This window comes from Eptesicus fuscus, chromosome 8, assembly GCF_027574615.1.
Source record: "Eptesicus fuscus isolate TK198812 chromosome 8, DD_ASM_mEF_20220401, whole genome shotgun sequence".
NCBI classification, from domain to species: Eukaryota; Metazoa; Chordata; class Mammalia; order Chiroptera; family Vespertilionidae; genus Eptesicus; species Eptesicus fuscus.
Window position 1 is genome coordinate 17,220,412 of NC_072480.1, and position 8,524 is coordinate 17,228,935.

The 8,524-nt window shown below is 45.9% G+C and overlaps 1 pseudogene; it reads right to left on the bottom strand.

The window, feature by feature from the left end:
* Window positions 1-568: 568 nt before the first annotated feature.
* LOC103289734 (actin-like protein 9) lies at window positions 569-1,703 on the bottom strand (annotated as a pseudogene).
* Between the last annotated feature and the right edge of the window lie 6,821 nt (window positions 1,704-8,524).

Here is an 8,524-nt window from a genome sequence, read left to right on the forward strand (position 1 = left end):
GGGTGGCATTTGTGGGAGTCTTGGGGTGCTCAGAACATCAGTGTGTCAGAGAAATTGGGGCAGTCAAATAGGAAAAAACAACCAGAGGCTGGATTTGGGGTGCTCAGAACCAAGGCTGCCTTAGCAAGTGGATCTAGGGGGTATGTTTGGGGAATTAGAGATAGGGATCAAATTATGAGAGTGGACCTAGAGACTGGAACGCTTATGGAAAGATTCTGCTGGGAGTGGGGTTGGGGCACCCTGTGCAGGTTCCTTGGAGAGCAACAGATTATGGGGATGGGTTGGGGATCCTTGAGGAACATAGCAAGGGGGTGAATTAGGGGCCTTAGAGCCCAGGGGAATCTTGGGGAACTATATCAAAAGCAACAGATCACGGGAATAAGAGTAGGGGGGCCAAATCTGGGCATGTCTTGGGGTGAAGTCCCAAGCTGAGACTTCATAGGGGGATGGGGAGACAGACCAGAGGAGATAGGTTTGGCAGGGTTAGGGGGTCTTTGTGTGGGTCCAGGAGTGGACTAGACCATGCTCTGGGAGAAGGCAGGACTGAGCCAGCTGGGTAGCAGAAGTTTTACTGTCTCCCATCTTCACCCCTCATCTGTAGCATTTGCTGTCCCTGTTTCTCGTATTGCTCCCACTGGACCCAGCATTCCTGGAAGTTGGGCAACAAGGCCAGTATGGAGCCCCGATCCACACTGAAGTTCTAGGTGTGCTAGGCCATCACCACCATGTGCTCCTCTGAGGGCAGACTGCACAGCAGCGTGGCCCACAAGTGGCCCTGGAACGCCATGAAGAGCGAGGAGCCTCCTCAGAGCAGCATGTTCTGGGCCACATCGCCTGCACCTGGGGCACGGGGGTGGGGAGGGTGGGCACCTCAAGAAGACTGTTTGGCCATGGTGGAAACGCCCATGGGCAACAACCTTGGGATCTCCGGGAGGCTGAACAGCAGCTCTGGGCACTGTAACAGCTCCCTGCCCAAAGTGACCGACTGCTCCTCTGGCAGCTTCGGGATCTGCCGGCATTCCAGCGGGGTCCGGGCCTGCTCTGCTGGAAGTCAGGGGCTACATAGCAATAGTGGAGCTTGATGTTCCCCATAATGTCCAGGTCCTGCTGCCCCAGGCAAGCTGGAGCCCAGCAGCATCTCAGCCAGGAAGGTCTTTAGGTGGATGCCCTTGAGGTCCAGACTCTTGGTGGCATTTGGCAGGTGGTAGCCCTGGAAGACAGGCACTATGCAGGTGACCCTGTGGCCTGTGCTGACTACCAGCCAGCTGACCTGCCGTGTGCACAGACGGACAGCACCAACTGGGCAGCCATGTGTATGATGGGTGAGCACAGCAACTCGAAGGCCACCTCTCTCAGTTGGTGCTGACGGGCAGTGAGAGAACAGCAGCAGGTGGTCCAGGGTAGCCACGTGGAGTTTGTGGTCCAGCAGGTGGCACCAGATGAGCTTGGCCTCATTCCATTTCACCACAATGCCTTTCCTTACCGCCTGCACCAGAGTCAGCTCCAGGAGAGCATGGGCGGCCTTGCCTATGAATTTCTCCAGCACTGGCTGCCCTGTGGTGGCTGGCTTCTAGGGCTGGCAGCCTAATGGTGGCCATGGCATAGGTAGGCCAGGCCTGACCCATGAAGCCTGCCATACAGGTGCCTGTGCCCCTGTCAATGACCACTGTGCCGGTCATTGGTGGCAACCTGTCACCCACCATGCTGAAGGCGTCCTGCTGTAAGGCCTTATCCACCAGGCTTGAGCAGGAGGTCAGGCTGGGCCATGGGGCCCCTGGGGAGCACTGGGGCTCTGAGGGGATGCAATTTGCATCTATGGCTGCAGATGGCTGGGTGAGCTGCTGGGCAAGCTGACCCCTTTCCTTTGGGGTGTGTAGGCATGGGGAGAAATAGTTGAGGCTGGGCCAGGGCCAGGCACAGGCAGAGAGGAGAGGTGGCTTGTGTGTGGCATCAACTTGCCTGCTGTCCCCTTCAGAAGACTTTACATGGCAGTGGTGGGGTGGGGTGATGCCTCTCCCTACCTCAGAAAGCTCCCAGGGTACTCGTCCATACTGTATTCACCCCCAAAGTGCCAAATCTGAAGAAGCAGGAAAAAAGAAGGCTCTAGAGCAGTGATCTCTGACCTGGTTCCCCACTGCAGACCAGGAAGACCCAGGAATCCTTCTCTTGCTGCCTTGTCTTGAAGTTATTTATAGTGTGGGATTGAGAGCTGGTCACAGGCCTCCTTGGAACATGAATCAGGTGGTGGTCGGTTAGAGTGGCTTTCTGGTTCCCAGGAGGACACAGAAGCCAGCCTGGGTGGGAGCCAGGAGAGTCAGACACCCCCGCACTAGGTTCTTTGACTCTTCTGCTCTGCCAGTGGCCTGGAACAGTCTCTCTGACCCATTCCTGCAGAGTTGCAATTTGCCTCTTCAGATCTCAATTTGCCTCTTCAGATTTCAGTGGGATACTTCCTTCTCCTGGAAGCCTTTCTGATTTATCCTCTAGCCATCCTAATGATTGGGAGGTTACAATGGAGTTTTAAGCATCAGCATATTAGACAGCCACATTTAGTTCAGCTGGAACTGAATAGGCTGTTCTCATGGCCCAGACTTTGGTACCGATGTGATCCAGCTGTGTGCAGAAGGGGTGCCCCCCAGCACTCCACCTCATTCAACACGTATGCAGACGAACCTTTGACCTCATGAAAAAGTATTCTGGAGAATTTGGTTAGACAATAATAAACATTTTCCCTTTAAATAATCATCGTGGCAAATCTGAGGATGTTAGATAACAGCTTGGAATGGGGAAGTCTCACTGTAACTTTATGAGTTAGAAATGGGTATTCTGATGGGGAAATAGAGGCTTAGAGAGGTGAAGTAACTTGTCCAAAGTCACGGTGGGAATGGAGGCAAGAGCCGGATATGAATGTAGATCTCGGAAATATTACAGTGACTGACTGTGGGTCTGGGAAATTGTGAGGTCTACAATCCATCCAAAACAGTGGACAGGACTTCCTGCGCCTCATTTTCTCTTGGGTAAAACGAGGATATTGTGTCTGGCACATAATAGGTTCTAGACCCTGGGATACTGCAGATAACACGGCAGAGAGATCACACTTGGAGGCAGCAAGTCAATGATGTGTTTAAAATCGGAGATCTGGAGCCAGCTGCTGTGGTTTAAACCCCAGCTCCTCCACTTAATAGCTGATGCAAATTACTAGCCTCTCTGTGCTTCAGTTTTCCCATTAGCGACATGGAAGTAATAATAGTGCAGACTTCAAAGGGCAGCTAATAGGATGGACAGGTTGTTTGTGAAGCGTTTAGGTCAGTGGAAGGCACATGGTAAGTGCCCTTTGAGGGTCTGTTGCATAAATTACAGATAGCGTGGTCTTTGAATCAGAATTAGGGTCTTAATCAGGCATTTCGCTTGGAAGGGCATTTCTTGTGCTGACATCAGCTAGACTTCAGATGTGTGCCATGGAGTCATTGGAAGCCGCAGCACCTCCTTTTACCTCTCCGAAGTCACTGGGAGAGGAGTTGTTTAGCCTCCTGCCAGCAGGGGGTGACCAAGACCACCAATTTCTTTTACTTTCTTTTAGCCAAATCCTTTGTTGTCTTGCTCAGTTATCAACTATGGTTGCAAATTAGAATTACCAGAGGAATTTTTAAAAATTTCCATGTCCTGGCTGCACCCCAGACCAACTAAATCCGCATCTCTGCAGATGGAGACCAAACATTGGTGATTTTTAAAAGCTCGAAGGAGATCTTAATGTGCAGCAAGTGGAGACACTGATCTGAGTCTTCAAAATTCTTACCTTCTTAATTTTTCCTGATCATCAGAAAGAATAGACAGTGAGACTGAGGTGTGAGGCAGTTCTCTCAGGACAGAGGGTCCTCAGGCTTAAACGTGTTTGAGAATCTTCAGGAAAGCTTATTAAAACAAATGGATCTGTTCCCACTGAGAAATTCTGATCTAGCAGGTCTGGGGAAGGGGGAGCCCTGAGAATCTGCATTTCTCACAAGCTCCGAGGTGCTGCTGGTGCTGCTGGGTGGTGGATTCAACTTAAACAGCATAGTCTGTGGCCTCGCAGACATCTGGGAGATGAAAGGGAAGAACCAGTAAAGCTGGAACGACAGGATGAAATTGTTTTATTTCTAAATTAATTTTTTTAATTTCAAAAATTTAAATTACAAAGTAATTTAGACTTACAAAAATTACACACACACAGTCAAAGCATCAAACATACAGAATACATCACAATAGCCAAGCTATGGAAACAACCTCAATGTCTGTTAATAGACGAATGGGTAAAGATGACATGGTATATGTATGCAATATAACATTATTCGGCCATGTAAAAGAAGAAAAGCTTGCCATTTGCAACAGCATGGATACACCTTGAGAGCTTATGGTGAGTAAAATAAGTCAGATACATAAATATTGTGTGATCTCACATGAAGTCTAAACAACACTAGAGAATAGGAATGCTGTATTGATCATGTCTTTTTTATTCTGTACTTTTTCCCAACACTGAGATAAAGAGAACTCTTCTTTTTTATTTTTTTATTTATGTTTATTATTGAAAGTATTACAGATGTCCCCTCTTTTTCTCCCAATGACCTCCTCCACCTGCCTCCCTGGTATCCCTCAAGCCTTCATTACACTATTGTCTGTGCCCATGGGTTATGCATATATGCATATAAGGTCTTTGGTTAATCTCTTCCTGCCCCCTCTCTCCTCCTTCCCTCTGAATTCCTCAGTCTGTACTATGCTTCTATGTCTCTGGATTTATTTGTCAATTTACTTTGTTTATTAGATTCCACATATAAGTGAGATTATCTGATACCTGTCTTTCTCTGACTGGCTTATTTTGCTTAGTATAATCATCTCCAGGTCCCTCCATGCTGTCTCAAAGGCTAAGAGATCCTTCTTTTTTTTTAGCTACACTAGAGGCCCGGTGCACGAAATTCATGCATGGGGGGTATGTGTCCCTCAGCCCAGCCTGCACCCTCTCCAATCTGAGACCCCTCGAGGGATGTCTGACTGTCCGTTTAGGCTTGATCCCAGTAGGATCAGGCCTAAATGGGCAGTCGGACATCCTTCTCACAATCCAGGACTGCTGGCTCCCAACTGCTTGCCTGCCTGCCTTCCTGATTGCCCCTAACCCCTTTTGCCTGCCAGCCTGATCACCCCCTAACCACTCCCCTGCCAGCCTGATTGATGCCTAACTGCTCCCCTGCCAGCCTGTTTGCCCCTAACTGCCCTCCCCTGCCAGCCTGGTCACCCCTAACTGCCCTCCCCTGCCAGCCTGGTCACCCCAAACTGCCCTTCCCTGCAGGCCTGGTCCTCCCAACTGCCCTCCCCTGCCAACCCGGTCACCCCTAACTGCCCTCCCCTGTCAGCCTCATTGCCCCTAACTGCTTTCCCCTGCTGGTCTGGTCCCGCCCCCCCCCCCAACTGCCCTCCCCTGCAGGTCTGGGTCCCCCCAAACTGCCCTTCCCTGCAGGCTTGATCACCCCCAACTGCCCTCCCTTGCAGGCCTGGTCCCTCCCAACTGCTCTCCCCTGCTGGCCATCTTGTAGCAGCCATCTTGTGTCCACATGGGGGCAACCATCTGTGTTGGAGTGATAGTCAATTTGCATATTACTCTTTTATTAGATAGGATAGAGGCCTGGTGCATGGGTGGGGGCTGGCTAGTTTGCCCTGAAGGGTGTCCCGGATCAGGGTGGGGGGTCCCCTTGGGGCATGGCCGGGCAAGGGGCCTGTGGTGGTTTGCAGGCTGGCCATGCCCCCCGGTGACCCAAGCATAGGCTGGAAGCAGGTATCTGGGATTTATTTATCTTCTATAATTGAAACTTTGTAGCCTTGAGTGGAGGCCAGTGCAGGCCAGGGCAGGGGAAGCTTGGCTTCCTCCATCACCAGGGGCAACCCAAGCCTCCTGTTTGCTCCAGCTCCGTGGCTGCCGCCATCTTGGTTGGGTTAATTTACATACTTGCTCCTGATTGGCTGGTGGGCGTGACTTGTGGGTGTAGCTGAGGTATGGTCAATTTGCATGTTTCTCTTTTATTAGATAGGATAGTATTCCATTGTGTAAATGGACCACTTCTTTTTTATCCACTCATCTACTGATGGGCTTTTTCTAGATCTTATCTATTGTAAACAGCACTGCTATGAACAAAGAGGTACATATATTCTTTCTGACTGGTGTTTTGGGAGTCTTATGATATACTCCCAGAAGTGGGATCACTGGGTCAAATGACAGTTCCATTTTTAACTTTTTGAGGAAACGCCACACTGTTTTCCATAATGGCTGCACCAGTCTGCATTCCTACCAGCAGTGTACTAGGGTTCCCTTTTCTCCACATTCTTGCTAGCACATGTTGTTTGTTGATTTGTTGATGATAGCCATTCTGGCAAGTGTGAGGTGATACCTCATTGTCATTTTAATTTGCATATCTCTAATGATCAGTGACTTTGAGCATTTTTTCATATGTCTCTTGGCCATCTGTATGTCCTTTTTGGAGAAGGGTCTGCTTACTTCCTTTGGCCATTTTTTAAATTGGATTGTTTATCTTCCTTTTGTTAAGTTGAATGAGTTCTTTATATATTTTGGAAATAAACCCCTTATCAGATGTATCATTGGCAAATATGTTCTCCTATACAGTGGGATCCCTTTTCATTTGGTTGATGGTTACGTTTGCTGTGTAGAAGCTTTTTATTTTGATGTAGTCCCATTTGTTAAATTTTTCCTTCGTTTCTCTTGCCCTATGAGATGTATCAGCAAACATATTGCTATGAGAGATGTCTGAGATTTTGTTGCCTATGGTTTCTTCTAGGATTTTTATGGTTTCACAACTTACATTTAAGTCCTTTATCCATTTTGAGTTTATTGTTGTGTATGGTGTAAGTTGGTGTTCTAGTTTAATTTTTTTTGCATGTACCTGTCCAATTTTTCCAACACCATTTATTGAAGGGACTGTCTTGACTCCATTGTATGCTCTTGCCTTCTTTGTCAAATATTAATTGAGCATAGTGGCTTGAGTAGATTTCTGGGTTCTCTGTTCTGTTCTATTAATCTATATGCCTGTTCTTGTGCCAGTACCAGGCTATTTTGAGCACAGTAGCTTTGTAGTATAATTTGATATCTGGTATTGTGATTCTTCATACTTTATTATTCTTTCTCAAGATTGCTGCCTATTCAGGCTATTTTTTTTTTTTTTGCTTCCATATAAAGTTTTGGAGTATTTGTTGATATTTGTGAATTGTGCCATTGGTATTTTAATAGGGATTGCATTGAATCTATAGAGTGCTTTGGGTGGTATGGACATTTTGATGATGTTAATTCCTCCAATCTATGAGAAAGCTATATTCTTCCATTTGCTTGTATCTTTCTTGGTTACATTTATTCCAAGGTATCTTATTTTTTTGTTGTTGCAATGGTAAATGGGATTGTATTTTTAGTTTCTCTTTCTGAGAGTTCATTATTGGTATATAACAATGCCATTGATTTCTAGTTGTTAATTTTTTATCCTGCTAATTTGCCGAATTCATTTATTAAATCTAGTAGTTTTTTTGGTAGTGTCTTTAGGGTTTTCTATGAGTAATATCATGTCATCTGTAAATAATGACAGTTTCACTTCCTAATTTCCAATTTAGAAGCCTTTTATTTTTTCTTCTTGTCTGCTTTTATGTGGCTAAGACTTCCAGTACTATGTTGACTAAGAGTGATAAAAGCAGACATCCCTGTCTTGTTCCTGTTCTTAAGGGAAACACTTTTAGGTTTTGCCCATTGAGTATGATGTTGGCTGTAGATTTGTCATGTATAGCCTTTATTATGTTGAGGTATGATCCTTCTATTCCCACTTTGCTGAAAGTTTTTGTCATAAATGGGTGCTGGATTTTTTCAAATGCTTTTTTGGCATCTATTGATAAGATCATATGATTTTTATCTTTCATTTCCTTTACATGATGTCTCACTTTTATTGATTTGTGAACATTGTACCAGATTTGCATCCTGGAATAAATTCCACTTGGCATGGTGAATAATCTTTTTACTATATTGCTGGGTCCAATTCGCTAATATTTTATTAAGGATTTTGGCATCTATGTTCATCAGGGATATTAGCCTGTAATTTTCAGTCTTGTAGTGCCTTTAGCTTGTTTTGGAATTAGGATAATGCTGGTCTCAAAAAGAGCTTGAAAGTGTTCCTTCCTCTTGATGTTTTTGGAATGGTTTTAGGGGTATATGTTCTTCTTTGAATGCTTGATAAAAGTCTCCTGTGAAGCTGTCTGGTCCAGGACTTTTGTTTGCTGGGAATGTTTTGATTACTATTTCAATTTCACTAGTTCTTATTGATCTATTAAGGTTTTCTGATTCTTCCTGATTCGGTTTTGGAAGATTATATGTTTCTAGAAATTTGTCCATTTGCCCAGTTTGTACAATTTGTTGGCATATAGTTGTTTGTAATGTTTTCTTACAATCCTTTGTATTTCTGTGGTGTAAGTTGTTACTTCACCTTTTTCGTTTCTGATTTTATTTTAT